Source organism: Misgurnus anguillicaudatus, chromosome 13, assembly GCF_027580225.2.
Source record: "Misgurnus anguillicaudatus chromosome 13, ASM2758022v2, whole genome shotgun sequence".
Lineage (NCBI taxonomy): Eukaryota > Metazoa > Chordata > Actinopteri > Cypriniformes > Cobitidae > Misgurnus > Misgurnus anguillicaudatus.
In genome coordinates, this window is record NC_073349.2 from 19996747 (window position 1) to 20012460 (window position 15714).

The window sequence follows — 15714 nt, forward strand, 5'->3', positions numbered from 1 at the left end:
ATCAAAAACTTCAAAAAAATTCAAAAAACACAAATTCTTAATGGCATATGAAAAAATGAAAAAAGACTACATTCTGAACAACTTTTGGAAAAAATTCATAAAGCAAAAATCTTATTTCTAAAACAGAATAAAAATTTTAAACAACATTTAAAAAAAATCAAAAAGCAAGAATCAAAATTCTAAATGACATATGAAACAATAAAAAACAAAAACAAATTCTTAAAGGTATAGCGGAAGATTTTCCCAAATTATTTAAAAGAAACGCCCCTCCACATTTTTTAAAAAATGCACACGCGCAACCCTCCATCTCCTCCCGAGAGAGGGAACGCCTGTTAAACGCGTGCACGAGACAGAGAGAGAGCATGCAGGAGCTCAGTTCTTCTCTTCGCTCTGTTTACAAGTTACTGTCTGCATGATTACCGTGTCTGTGCGGTTCATGACTTGTGCCAGGACTAGCATCGCTAATCATAGGCAGCTTTGATCAACTTTTACTAGCAGTGATTTTAAATGGATTTCTTCAAATAGCATGACAAAATGTACCTTTCCAGTAGAAACTTCGCATGGGAAGCCCAACCTGTCCCTATTACCTCACGCCAGCTTCTAGCGTGTGAAATAGTCTCCCATAAACACTCTGGTCTTGTTTCTTTCTTCATAGTCCTTTCTCTTCTTGTCATACAATTCGTAGACACTTTTTCTCTTGCGACCCTCAAGACATTTTGGGGAAAAAAACACAGTGAAAGAAAGATACACGTGAAAGTGAGCATGTGCAGAAAACGAACCTTGGGACGAGCACGTACGACGGTTATACGTCAACATATCATCAGAAAGTTTGACATCTGGAATGAGCAATAATATAGATGATCCACCCAGCAAACGAAAATCTTCCGCTATACCTTTAATAACATAAGAAAAAAAGTAAAATCTAAATTCTGAAAATTTTTTTGGAAAATGCTTAAAAACTGAATAAAAAATCTAAATAAAATTTGAAAAAATTCAAAAAACACAATCCAATTCTTATTGACATATGAAAAAAGATCAAAAGTAGATTGAAAATTCTAGATGTCATTTTTTAAAGCAGAATCAAAATTGAGAATGACATAAAAAAAACTTCAAAAATTTAAATCAAAATTCTGAACAACATTTGGAAAAAAATCAAAAAGCAAAAATCTAATTTCTAAATGACATAAAAAAGAATAAACATTTTAAACAACATTTAAAAAAAATTCAAAAAACAATAATCAAAATTCTAAATGACATAAGAAACAATAAAACAAAAACTTAATTCTTAATTCTTAAAAACATAAAATTGTAAAATCTAAATTCTGAATTTTTTTTGGAAAATGCTTAAAACAAAATTAAAAAATTGAAATAAAATTTGAAACAATTCATAAAACACAATCAAATTCTTATTGACATATGGAATTTTTTTTAAAGGACAACCAAAAGTCTAAACAACATGAATTGAAAGAACAGAATCAAATAAATAAATAATAAATAATGATACAGAAGAAGCCAGGAAATATTTAAAATTGGATTTTTAAAGTTACAATAAGTACTTAACTCTGACTTGACTTTCCCTCTCTCAAACACATCAGTACAGAAACACAGATGTACAGTCTTGTTCAAAATAATAGCAGTACAATGTGACTAACCAGATTAATCAAGGTTTTTAGTATATTTTTTATTGCTACGTGGCAAACAAGTTACCAGTAGGTTCAGTAGATTCTCAGAAAACAAACAAGACCCAGCATTCATGATGTGCGCGCTCTTGGGGCTGTGCAATTGGGCAATTAGTTGAAAGGGGTGTGTTCAAAAAAATAGCAGTGTCTACCTTTGACTGTACAAACTCAAAACTATTTTGTACAAACATTTTTTTTTCTGGGATTTAGCAATCCTGTGAATCACTAAACTAATATTTAGTTGTATGACCACAGTTTTTTGACATCTGTGTGGCATGGAGTCAACCAACTTGTGGCACCTCTCAGCTGTTATTCCACTCCATAATTCTTTAACAACATTCCACAATTCATTCACATTTCTTGGTTTTGCTTCAGAAACAGCATTTTTGATATCACCCCACAAGTTCTCAATTGGATTAAGGTCTGGAGATTGGGCTGGCCACTCCATAACATTAATTGTGTTGGTTTGGAACCAAGACTTTGCCCGTTTACTAGTGTGTTTTGGGTCATTGTCTTGTTGAAACAACCATTTCAAGGGCATGTCCTCTTCAGCATAGGGCAACTTGACCTCTTCAAGTATTTTAACATATGCAAACTGATCCATGATCCCTGGTATGCAATAAATAGGCCCAACACCATAGTAGGAGAAACATGCCCATATCATGATGCTTGCACCTCCATGCTTCACTGTCTTCACTGTGTAATGTGGCTTGAATTCAGAGTTTGGGGGTCGTCTCACAAACTGCCTGTGGCCCTTGGACCCAAAAAGAACAATTTTACTCTCATCAGTCCACAAAATGTTCCTCCATTTCTCTTTAGGCCAGTTGATGTGTTCTTTGGCAAATTGTAACCTCTTCTGCACATGCCTTTTTTTTAACAGAGGGACTTTGCGGGGGATTCTTGAAAATAGATTAGCTTCACACAGACGTCTTCTAACTGTCACAGTACTTACAGGTAACTCCAGACTGTCTTTGATAATCCTGGAGGTGATCATTGGCTGAGCCTTTGCCATTCTGGTTATTCTTCTATCCATTTTGATGGTTGTCTTCCGTTTTCTTCCACGTCTCTCTGGTTTTGCTCTCCATTTTAAGGCATTGGAGATCATTTTAGCTGAACAGCCTATCATTTTTTGCACCTCTTTATAGGTTTTCCCCTCTCCAATCAACTTTTTAATCAAAGTACGCTGTTCTTCTGAACAATGTCTTGAACGACCCATTTTCCTCAGCTTTCAAATGCATGTTCAACAAGTGTTGGCTTCATCCTTAAATAGGGGCCACCTGATTCACACCTGTTTCTTCACAAAATTGATGACCTCAGTGATTGAATGCCACACTGCTATTTTTTTGAACACACCCCTTTCAACTAATTCAACTAATTGCCCAATTGCACAGCCTTAAGAGAGTGCATATCATGAATGCTGGGTCTCATTTGTTTTCTGAGAATCTACTGAACCTACTGGTAACTTGTTTGCCACGTAGCAATAAAAAAATATACTAAAAACCTTGATTATTCTGGTTAGTCACATTGTACTGCTATTATTTTGAACAAGACTGTATATCTCCACATGTATCAAGCAGTGAAGCTGCAGGGAGGTGCTCCGATTTTGCTTTCTTTTCTGCATAGAAAGAAAGGCTGGCAGAAAAGGAGCACATTTAAAGGGTTAAATGCTGGAAAAAAACAGCGAGGGGACAAAAGGACCATTGTGAGGTGCAGAAGTCTCCCCGGAAAGGAGAGAGAGGAAAGAAAAGCACCACTCGCCGGTCCCTTCTTTCCATTGTGAGTGGACGGAGTGCAGCCACGCATGACAGATGCCCTGCCCATTGTCCCCCATCAGCCTCCTCTATGCCTTCTGGCCCTACTGGAATACCAAGAGACGTGTTCTGCGTGTGTGAAAGTGTGCGCCTATGCATGTGTATGTGTCAAAGCACGCTGCTGGGGCGCTTCTGGAGTCCGTGCGGAGCCGTGTTTGAATGTAAGGGGGGGTGTGAATAGGGGCTCCAAAGTCTGAAGTGCCAAAGTTAGCTAAACCACTCAATACAGCTCCCACGGTCCTGTCACTCAAATGCACATGCACACACAGGAATGAGCGCATATTCAGTTACACACACACTTGTCAGCTCCCCCACCCCAAAAAAGCTACATCACAGGCTTAGATTAAGATATCCACCTACTGCCGAAAGCTATTACACACATCACTGCAACATGTTACTAGAATGAGCAGCAGGATTCAAACAGCACCAGCAGAATCTTTAGTGTGAAGTGTAATTCGCATAGGAAGTTTTGGGGTGAGCGATGATGCACTACATTCTCTGCTAAGAGACCCACCATGTGGTAACTTTCTAAAAGCATCCCGTCAGCTGTCATTCAGCAGCCCAGAGCTCCAATGGGGATGTACCAGGCACAAAAGAGATGCTGAGTTAATGAGTGAATAGGAGGATAACAGATATTCTCGCATCTTAAAGGACAGTTCACCAAAAGAAAAAAAACTTTGTCATTAACTTTATACAGTGATTACTCTGTGTAAAAGTCACATGGACTGCGTTTATAATACTTATATGGTGCTTTTTATCATTTTGATGTTTAAAAGCTCCAGTCTCCATGACTGCATAAAGAAGCAACTGGTTCATTCATTCTTTTCAGCTCATCAAAGGAAATAATACATGATTTGGAAAAACATAACAAGTAGTTAATCTTTTTGCATGAACTATCCCAAAAAAAGAATACACCATAACCTGAGCTTTTTACTTTTATGTGATCAGTTATAAACAAAAAAGTGCATGTTACCAGAAAAAAAAGCAACATTGTATCACTGCTATGCAAATGCAATGCAAACAAGTCTAAAGCATGCAGTAATATTAACATCTAGTATAAGGACCTTAATGCAGTTCTGCAACAGTGCATCAAGTGTGTACAGTATATTTCAGCACTGGATCTGTTGCTTTACGCTACTGTGAACCTCAAAAGAGACAAAGACTAACGGAAGGAATAAAAACAGGGTTTTACATGCACACATCCTCTCAGCCATGTTCTCTACTAGTCTACTATATTGCAGTAGTTTTTATGACAGAGGTAAATGAATCCTAATATTTGCATAAAACATATATCTGCATATAGCATAGGGATGCGCAATAATTTGCATGCAATAGACATTGCGCATCTCGTCAGTGAAACGGGTTCCTTGATTAGTAGTAAATCGGCATCACCTGTTTTCAGATGGAGCCGCATTTACTGCACAAAGCCGTGCACAACTACGGCTTTGTGCAGTAAATGCACCTCCATCTGAAAACGCATGCAAATTATCGCGCATCCCTAATATAGCATGCTTCTCTACGCTAAACTAGAAGAAAACAGGATTCTTAGGACAAATGTTGTAATCTCTTGCTTTCTCTCTCATTCTCCCGCTCACTTGACTTCCAGTGATGACAGTCTAGAATTCATGATGGTTTATTGGAAAACTTCACCTCTATAGATTTTAGATCAATAGATCAATGACTGGTGGCCATTGCCAGCCCACATGCATCTCTAATCTTTGTTAGGGACCCTGGTTGTTTGTTGGCTGTAATGTACGGTATTAGTAAAAGTACTGCTGCTGTGTGTGTGTCTGTGTGTGTGTGTGTGTGTGTCTGTGTGTGTGTGTGTGTGTGTGTGTGTGTGTGTGTGTGTGTGTGTGTGTGTGTGTGTGTGTGTGTGTGTGTGTGTGTGTGTGTGTGTTTTTAATGGTATGTATGTATAACGTATGTACTGCAACATCATTATGACAACACCTCTTCCACTTCATGCTGTTATGTAGGTGTTTTGTATGCATGCATGCTTCCAATTTCCCATATATGTTTAAACACTAACACATACATATTTTGAATGAGTCATCATTTGATGAGTCAGTATTTCTACCTTACTTAAAGTGATAGTTCACCAGAAAATAGAAATTCTGAAATAGAAATGTTCTCATCCTTATGTTTGTATGAATTTCTTTTTTCTGATGAACACAAAAGAAGATGTTTTGATAAATGATGGTAAGCACACAGCTGATTGTAACCATTGACTTCCATAGTAGGAAAACAAATATAATGGAAGTATTGTGATAAATGATGAAGAAGATATTTTGATAAATTATGATGCACACAGTTGATGGTACCCATTGAAATCAATATTTGTTTTTCCTACAATGGAAGTCAGCTTTGTACTTACTATCATTTATCAAAATATCTTCTTTTGTGATCATCAGAGACAGAAATTTATACAGGTTTAGAGCAACATGAGGATGAGAAAATTGACAAAAAATTTATTTTGGGGTGAACTATCCCTTATAGTATAAACCTATATAGTATCATACTTTTTTATTTACAATTTAATACATTTTTATTTAATACTTAATTAAATCTAGAGTTTTTACTTTTACTCAAGATAAAGTAAGTAAAAGTTTTATTTAAAGGTATAGTTCACCCAAAAATGAAAATTCTGTCATCATTTACTCACTCTCATGTTGTTACAAACCTGTATAAATTTCTTTGTTCTGATGAATACGAAGGAAGATATTTTGAGGAATGTTTGAAACCAAACCGTTCATGGACCCCATTTACGTCCATAGTAGGAGAAATGAATATGGAAGTAAAGTAAATGGAAGTAAATGGTTTCCTCGAACGGTTTGGCTACTAACATTTCCCAAAATATCTTTCCTTGTGTTTATCAGAACAAAGAAACTTATACAGGTTTGTAACAACATTAGAGTGAGTAAACGATGACAGAATTTTCATTTTTGGGTGAACTGTCCCTTTAAGTAAGAAAGTATTAGATTTACGTAAGTATTAAATGTAAAACAATGTGTAATGTAGTGGAGTATGTTGTGAAGTACAGTATGTTTTCCAAAGAAAAACTGTAAATATAAACACTAAAATACTTCACTAATGTCCACCTCTGTTGACCGTGGAATTAGGCGGAGGGACTTTCTTTTACACAATCTGATTAGACTAAAATGCAGTCAAGGTGTCATCAATACTTTTAGTCAATTTTCCCGGAAGAGAAGGACTGTAAATTTTAAATGTGATTATCTGCTAAATGGTAGTTTAGTCAGCATGTAGGTGTGCACTAGACAGAATATAGATGACCTCAAAGCTAAAACGCATGGACTAAACGCCACAAAATCTTAAATTTAGATTTTTAATCATTTTCGCCTCTAAGGGCTGCACCCTCCGTGTTCCCTGGCACGGTTTGCGCTTGTGCATCTAAATGAATGCATGTAAGCGTTTAGCCCCGTGTGCAGCACGCTATGCCTCCCAGCACGGGTTTAGGTGGCCCCAGTCAAAATCAATCAGCATAGCACAATGGGACGAGGCGCACATGGGAAAAGCTCGGGTCAGTGACGCGTTTAATTCTTCGGCCCGATCGTCATTGTTCCTGCAGATCGGCCTTTTCTTTACGGGTCCATAAGCCGAGTACCTCTGCTCCTTTATCGCCATGCTGCAATTATGAGTGTTCTTCAATGCATAAGACGCTGAGATGAGTGGATTATCTACTTTGGGGATAGACGTCTAATCTACCATCCCCGGCCTTGAAAATCAAATCACAATGGAGTACATGCGTGACGCCACTTTGATGTTGGTTTCCATGTACCGCCTGGGATGAGAGTTTGTTAATTGGTCACACTTTTATTCAGAGGGTGGGCTACGGTGTGAACTACAATACTTAGACCAATAAATGCAGATGGGTTATTAATGCTTTAAACTTATACAATCTCTCTCAGGTTTGGATACAGAGAGCATATCATAAACAAGTTAGTATTGCATCTTGCAGCCACATGGTTTGCACGTTAAAGTGTTACAGTATAAGAGTGAAAGCCTGTTATTCTGTACACTAGATAAGCTTTATCAGTAGTCCCACAGTAATTGCCACACCTTTCGCTTCTATAGCATTTAACCACAAGTGTGTTTTTTAACACTACAGTTGTAAGTCACAATCTATAGCTATACAAGCGCATTCAAGCTTTACATTGCATCAGTATGTGCATTCCCTGGGAATCAAAGGTAATGTTAACACAATGCTATTTCAACTGAAATCCAGGAACACCAGTTGATGTGGCCTATATAGGCCCTGAGATCCTGTACGAACGATATAGTAGTTGAAGATGCAGTATATAATATTCAAATTTACTGTATAAGTCAACGATCCACATCTCTTTTGAATATGTAAAATAGAGACAAGCAAAGCAAAAACTGGAGGAGCAACCAGCAAGCATGAAAAGCAAATGATGGGTAAAATGGCAGCAATAAGCTTTGGTGTCCTTGATCAGAGAGACCTTCACCTACCAGCATTATAACTCTATGACATCACTGACTTCCCTGCTAAAAAACAATAGACACCATCACAGAAATTCTATTGATTTTATTGGAAATTTATTGGTTCAAATGGAATATGACCAAAACACACTACAGTGAATTGGTCTTTGATGGTCTCTAATGGTATGTATTGGTTCAATTGGTTCTATGTATTGTTCTAATGGAATATGGCCCAAAACACACTACAGTGTAGGTTTAAATGGTAAAGCTAATGGTTCCTATTGGTATTTTAATGGAAACCATTACAATTTTTTCTGTAATGGCTTTATTGTTTTTTTCAGCAGGGTTATGTTCTGCATTCTACACTTTAAAAATATTGGGTTGGTTTGACCCATTGTTTGGGTAATTATTGGGAAAAAACAACATGATATCACGGAAAGTTGTGATATTACCGAGCCCCTAAGGTGACATTGAAAAAACTAAAGTTTAGTTTCATGTGTTCACGTGAAACTTTCATGTGCTCACTAGGGCTGGGCGATTTGTCCCCCTAAAAAAATCTGAGAGTTTTTTTTATAAAAAACTCGATTTACGATTCTATTAGATTTTTTTCTCCCGCCCCCATTTAAAACAAAATAATTGCAAACTGTACATAAATTGTAAAAATATATATTTATAATATTTAATTAAAATGCATCAACATAAAATTCCGTAAATCCAAACCAACTCCACACGACTGAATTCGAAGAGCATTTTTTGGAAGGACCTGCTCTCTTTCGCCGGCTGTTTTTGCCATGTTGATTGTGTTTGCATGCGCTGCCTTCGGGAGAGGGGCAGAGGGCTGCGCCGCAGGGAGCGTGTTACGGAAACCCTGAAGGAAGATTTGGCGAATGCAAAATGTATGTACTGCTCTTTACTGCAGAGGGGGAGAAAAAAATCTAAAAAAATCGATTTTTTTCCCAGCCCTAGTGCTCACGTGAAACTTTCATGTGCTCACGTGAAACTTTCATGTGCAGAATTTTTTTTTAAGTTTAGTTTCGCGTGCGCATGCAAAACTAAATGTGATAGTTTCACGTGCGCTTGCCAAACTAAACACAATAGTTTCACGTGCGCACGAAAAACTAAACGCGATAGTTTCACGTGAGCACGCGATAGTTTCACGTGCGCACGGGAAACTAAACTTTATTTAATTTTTGCTCCATGTCCCCTTAGGGGCTCCATATGTTATAGTCATGTACAATTTGATTAAGTTATCCATGGCACAAAATTAAGCTAACAAATTTCTATAAATAGTTTCTCGTGTCCGTGGCATTTTATGTTTTGTTTTTTCTTCTTTTTTTCTATTTTTAGAAAGACATTGTCGCTTGGGGTTGGGGGTTAGATTTGGGGTTTAGGTTAGGATGCAATTTTATGTGTTGGTTTCTATAAGTTTTTCTTCCGCTTTTAAAACTATTCTCGTCTGGGGATGGGGTTAGAGTTCGGGTTTGGGTCTAAAAATGTAACAGAATTCTAACCCCAACCCCAAGCGACAATGGTAAGAAAATAGGAAAAATCTATGAGAAAACATTCCAAAAAAGAAAAACGAAAAAGAAAGTCGTGCTACGGACACGAAAAACTATTTCTAGAAATTTGTGCAGGTGTCATGAAAAAGACATTCGTGCTCAAGGCACGAAAAAAACTGAAATGCGTGCCATGGACACGAATAAATTAATCAAATTTCGCGTGACTTTAACAGGACTTTCCGTGAGATCAGTCTGGAAAAAACACTCTTTGGTTATAATTAAACCTATGCTGGGTTGTTTCAAACTATGGTTGGGTAACAACAAACCAGCATAGGTTTATTTATAACCCAACAGTTGGTTCTGTCCAATATTTATCACATTTTCAATTCTCTCTTAAGCCTAAACTGTCCTGTGTAACGGAAACAAAAGTGATGTATTTCGCTCTCAACCACTTCAGTGTGAAACTATGACTCTTAGCGTTTCATTGTTTCACTCTTGATTTTCGTTCCCTCCAACACTTCACTGGGTCAAGTGATGGGTCACGGGTTAACAGGATTTCTGCTGCGGGAGAGCCTGCGGTCTAAAGCTGTACACAGGAAGGCACCTTTGGAAAAGGAGCTTATGTTTTACACGCAATTAGAAATGCCTATTAAAGGCAAAATTATTAAATAAAATAAAATCAAGTGTTAAAGATGTTACAGAATAGAAGTTTAAATAAATAAAAAGATTTTTTTTCCCCATATTCACTTTATCTGTATACCATGATGTGCTCTTGGGATGCTCTACCACTTCACCAAGGGGTGGAGCCTCATGACTCATTTGACAAATCATTCGAACCTGAGACAATAGCTCAGCTGCTCTCAAACCGCATGAAGAATCTGTATCTCATGCAATACGTCCCTCACCCCCGCAGAAGGCCGCACGAGTGATGGCTTTTGCACTCGCCAAGCTTTGTTCGCTTTTTATGATCTTGTTACCAGACAGCCGAGCCATTTTCATTAATCTGACCTCCTCAGCGGACCTCTGGACCACCATGCATCTTCACTTTTCAATAAATCTTTCTGCCTAGTCCGAGCTTCATTTACACAATCCAACCCGAAGGTTTCTAACCGCTGAACCGAGGGAGACACTGACAGGGTGAAAGGTGAGAACGGAACAGTAGGAGATGACAGAAGAGGAAGAGTGTGAGTTTAGGGAGGAAAAAGGAGAGGAGGTGAAAAGCGAGCTGTTTTGATAGGGCCAGTTCTCGCTACTGCCTTACGAGGGCCGGCGCGCGTGTCGCCGTACAGCGAGCGCGTTCGCCGGACCGCAGGCTTCTGTAAGAAAGGGCCCCATTCAGCAGGCTTCCCCCAGATGCTTGCTTTAGTTTCACACTCCTTCGGGCTATAGCAGAGAGCAGGGAAGCGAAGAGGGGCCAGCACAGGAAAAAGAGATCGGAATCTGATATCCTATCATTAACAGCCCAAATAAATGGAGAAAAAAGGCCCTGCTAAACTATTGACCTCAGTTACAGTGTTTATTGGCAGGAACATTAGCAACAAAGGTGTAATTAGCTCACAGCTTCGCCCATGAAACGGCATCTGGAGAGAAACCAATGAAACTACTTCAGGCTCTAAAACATGCTTACTTGAAAAGGACCTTGATCTATGTCCGCCTGAGACGGACATAAAAGGTGAAGATAAAATAGTTTCCTATTCCTACTTTTGTGGCAAATATTGAAAATGTAAAAAATAACAGATCAAATAGATTTAAATTTAGCAAACTTGGCTACAGAAAAGACCTAATGATTAAAATGGTCCCTAGCTGTCACTGGGGGAGTACCCTTTAGGTACAGATATGTATACATTTGGTACCAGAAGTACTAATATGAACTCTTTAGGTGCAAAGGTGTACTTTTTTGTGAGCATTTCTCTCCAGTTATGTATTTGGGCCTGATAACCAGCTACATAACAATACAGAAGAAATCTTTTCAACATTAGGGTCTCATTTAAAAATTGTAATCCTTAAGCTCTGTCAATGCCTCTAATAATAAAGAAGATACAATTCTCGGACCTCTTCAGAAATATGACATTGCTGTTTTATGATACACTGGATTAATGCATAAATCTGTATCCGCCAGTCCACCTCTGACTTCAGAAGGGTGACCGCTACATAGTGACCCCCTCAGAACACACTATTTTCTCCCTATGCATTTTAAGGGCTGAGCTATGGGAATATATCAAATAGAAATAGTAATTTAGGCATCCGGTCCCTGGGGGACTGGTCAGGACGAGAGCACAGAGCAGAGTAGGAACTGTCCACACAGCCCTGAATAATACATGCAGTCTGCTTATTACAAATCCAGCAAGGACATTCAGGCGCCGTGTGTTAATATTGCTATACGTCTCTCTCTCTCTCTCTCTCTCTCACACACACACACACACACACACACACACACACACACACACACACACACACACACACACACACACACACGCACATGAATAGAGATATACAAAATATGTAGTAATCTATACAAAAAATTATGTGTATGCATAAACACTCATGACTCCTGATAAAATTATAACCCAGAAACAGACAGATTTAGATATTTATACCTAATAATCTGGAAAATATTGCAGAATTTGGCATTAAAAGAAAATCAACTTAAGTCATAATGTGAATTGATGACGAACAATTTGGCATATAACTTTACATGAACTTAGCTAGACTTCAAAACACCAGTCTTCAAAGTCATTACAATAACCATTCACGCGTTAAGGAGCAACTACGGCATCTTCAGGTGTTTTTACGAACTGCACCGAAACCACAGCCGTTTTTATAGGTATTATGCCATTTAGAAAGTTAGAAAATTACATTAAGAAACGATTTGTTGTTAATATCGTTTAAAAAATGTGAAGGTATGATTGTATCTATGAAATATTATTACAACAACGGCGACTTTGTGAATACAAGATGAATTTAGGAATGTAGATGTCGCCCTCTTGTGGCTGTCTTAGATAAATAAATCCGAGCGTCACCTGACAAACATGGCTAAAATCAGCTTTAAAACACATGTACACCTTTTAAAAATAACTGTTTATTAAAACAACTACTTGCCTGATAATAATCCTGTCATCAAATGTTATCAGTTGATGTCTTGTGGATTTCATCTTGATATAAATAAACAGGATTAATACGGTGTCCGAAACGAACCGTCTCAAACCAAAAACGTTCCTGCAAAAGCAAGACACATGGGATTAAAAAATGTAAAAAAAAAAAAAAAAAAACACTTGCACGACTTAGTGGCCTGGATGTATATTTTTTCTGCTTTAAATACATGTTATAACATTTTCATTGTGCATTTGCAACGATTGCTAAAACGTGTATTCTTCGGAAGTAAGATCTTGTCTTGTGGCGCACGTGCTGCTATTGTTTTTCTTTTCAGAAGACAAAATGTGAAATCTGAATCAGAATGCACAAGAAAAATACAGTTTTTACTTTTTTTAGATAAGTTGCTGTAGAAAAATGAGTGCTTTAAAAACATAAAGAAAACAACTTTGCTCTCATGTGGCATTAGTTCACTCACATGAAACATTCATTCTTCATTAAATCACATAAACATAGCATAAAATAAAAAGTAATAGCAAAACTGTAGTAAGAAGTCATATGTGCTGCCTGGACATTGTACCATCTGTTGTGCATTTGTTTAAAAGACATAACACATGCACAGTATTTCAAGTTGAAAAGTTCATGAACCTAAGTTCAAACAATTTCTTGCTATGGAGCAAAAACAGTAAGTCACACAGTAAGTGACCTGAATGTTACTGTTACAGAAGCCCTAACAGCTTATGTCTTAAAATAAGATGACATAAATTTAAACCCTAAACCCAACAGGAGGCACCATAATTAAAAGGCACACAGGTAATGATGTATTGCTTATTATTACATTTGTGAAAGCAAATAATATCTATGTATGGAACAGGGCAGGGGCGGTTCTAGAATTTCATTCTGGGGGGGGGGGGGGGCTTAGCCCTCAGTAATATGTGAAGAGAGCATTGTGATGCTTTTTTGCAAATTGGGACAGTATTATTATATTACAGTTTTTGCCCATTGCTTACACACTAAATCCGAATGCTTAGACCAAAGCCTCAATACCTAAACTTCTTGTAGCATATGCTTAAACACAGTGTAACCATAGCTTAAACACATTGTCAACTTTGCACTTTGTTTGCAATTCTGTAGCACACTTATTGCGAAACACTACACACGTTTTCTTACATTAGACACATTTTTCAAAAACGAAATCACCTATTATCATTGGGAAAACACTCTGTTCAAAATGCAAAAGTCATCTGGCAATTATAGGCACTTACATACACACCTGAATACACTTGTACAGAAAACAGAACACCAATCGGTCTGAGTCTTAGCACTACAAATAGGCCTCAGGTAAGACATTCTGAGAACTTTGCAAGCATGGAGGCAATGCGAGTAAGAGTAAGAGGAGGACAAAGAGAGAGAGAGGAGTTGGACGTGGACGTGGACATGGAAGAGGACAAAGACGAGGACCAGTGCGGAGACGTGTATCGGATGACATCAGGGCTACTCTGGTGGACCATGTCATAAATCATGGCCTATCTATGAGAGAGGCTGGGCAAAGAGTCCACCCTAACCTCAGTCGCTACACAGTACCGTCAATACTAAGAACATTCCGACTGGAGAACAGGTATATCTTCAAGTTTCTACTCCTGTACCTACTGTATGTGTCACATGATTCTGTATCATATTACAGTATTACTCTACAGTACTATTCAAAAATGAGTAGTGCTGTGAAGTATATGTCGCCTGTGATGTCGACGAGGTCTTGTGGCCAGATCCGAACAGAGGGAGGGATCCATAAGACCCCCCAGGCCCCCACCACACACATACATGCGCACACAAACACAAAACAAGTGTGTTTTTCCCCACAATAGCATTTTATCCAGTATTTGTTTTTTACTTTTGTTTTGTGGCTAAATGTGATGACTTGTGGTTCTATTTTTCTTTATTTCTTTAAGAATGTTTTTTTTTAGGGTAAAAACTCTTGTTTGATTACTGAATAAATTTAAACAAAGAAATATATCTTTAAATAAATCTACTTTTGAGTTTTACTAAATACTGAGTCTAAGAAAATTACGATAAAAATAAAACCACAAAGACTGCTGTGTTATATATAAAGCGGATCAGTGTGTTGCTGGTGATATGAAAGAGTAATTCAAATGGTGCTTGTGTGTATGGTTTTGTTACAAGAATTTCATTTTTAGAAAGGAGTGCTAAGTTTTGATTGCAGTGTTTCATTTTGGCATGGATGTGAGTTGTTAATCTCCAAGTGCTAAGTCTGTGTGCCTTGTGTGTAGAGTTTTGACACAATGAGCCAACTTTTGCAAAAAATGTGTAAGCAATAGGCAAAAACTGTAATAAATTCATGTAGGCTACATTCATTTCTCTTCTATATAGTTCAAAGTCCTTGTGATTTTTATTTAACCTAATAAAAAAAACTTAAACAGCTATAAATGTATAAAGAGTCATTACAATTGTTTATTATTGTGTATATGAATACTATATGTATAGTGAAAGTTTACTGAATACTAACAAATTATAGCCTATTAATATTTATATTTATATGAGTCAGACTGTACTTTTCATTATAAATTATAAATCAGTTTTACATTCCAGTTGTATCATGCATGCTTAACAACAACAACATGCAGTGATTGTAAATATGACACATTTTAAAACAGCATGGGGGAGTAAATAATGTAATGATTATTATTTCAGAGGCTAATAACATTTATCATGACTATGTAACATTTATTCATCATCTCTTACTGACATCTTCAGTCTCTCTCTCTCTATCTCTCTCTCTTTCTCCACCTGTTTGCTCTCCTCTCCAGCATTTAAAAAACATTATATATATATCCATCTATAAAAGCAAACAAGTCACTGAATGTTGTTTATAGACTATCTGATTTGTGTATATACAAAATTTGTGAGTGCACAACTTACATGCGATTCCAGGTGTGTTTGTTTGTTTGTATGTGTGTCTGTCTGTGTGTGTGTGTGTCCGTGTTTACAGAAATGTCGTGGGTTAAACACAAAATGACAAATGTCTCAATGGCACAAAACTTTATATTCTTGTTATAGCATCATATCATTGACAGCCTGTATTACTGTTAACTAGAAAAAGGCACAACTATAGACCTTGTATTGCAAAATGTGTCATTTATGACGGTAAACTAAAAA